A 660-nucleotide genomic window follows, 5' to 3' on the forward strand; every position below is an offset into this window, starting at 1 on the left:
CTTGGGATGGCCCGAACTGAGAAGAAGTAATGCGCAAAAAGTCACGCACATTTTCCCTCCCTCTCCAAAGTTAGGAGGATGCGGGCCTGGCAAATACAGGTCTCTGATGCCACCCTGTGGCCCGGAAGGGGAAAATAAGGCCAGAGTAAACGTGGAGGGAAGATGAGCTTCATTTCCAGCCATACAGAAGTGTCCCAGGGAAGGAGGATGAGCTAGAGTGCAGCAGGGGAAGATGCTAGGCCAGGGATGGGCCACTTCAAAGGTGGGGGCTTCAGAGGTGGGGGCTGCGGCCTTCTTGCTGCAGGCTGCTCTGCAGCCACCTGGATGGGCCAGAAGCAGCAACAGACCCACACTGAAGCTTTAAATTTATTCCCTTTAAGCCTCTGCAGTGGTGTGCTACCTTTTTAGGCATCACAGCTGTTTCTCCAGCAGTGGGGCAGAGGACGCATCAGAGGTGCCAGCCCTCCGGGAGATGCACCCAGATCAAAGAGCAGAGACAAGGCACCCAGCAAGAGGCCCAAGGCACGGCTGCAAGCAGGGTTCAGGCAGGACGGAAGACAGTCCATGGCCAGCCCACAAGAGATTCAGTCCAGGGAGAGTTAAGTGAGACACCACGGCTGACAAGGGCCGGGTGGGAAGTAGGGCCAAAAAGCAGTCCAG

This window comes from Varanus komodoensis, unplaced genomic scaffold, assembly GCF_004798865.1.
Source record: "Varanus komodoensis strain SLA01 unplaced genomic scaffold, ASM479886v1 scaffold29_1, whole genome shotgun sequence".
Taxonomy (NCBI): domain Eukaryota; kingdom Metazoa; phylum Chordata; class Lepidosauria; order Squamata; family Varanidae; genus Varanus; species Varanus komodoensis.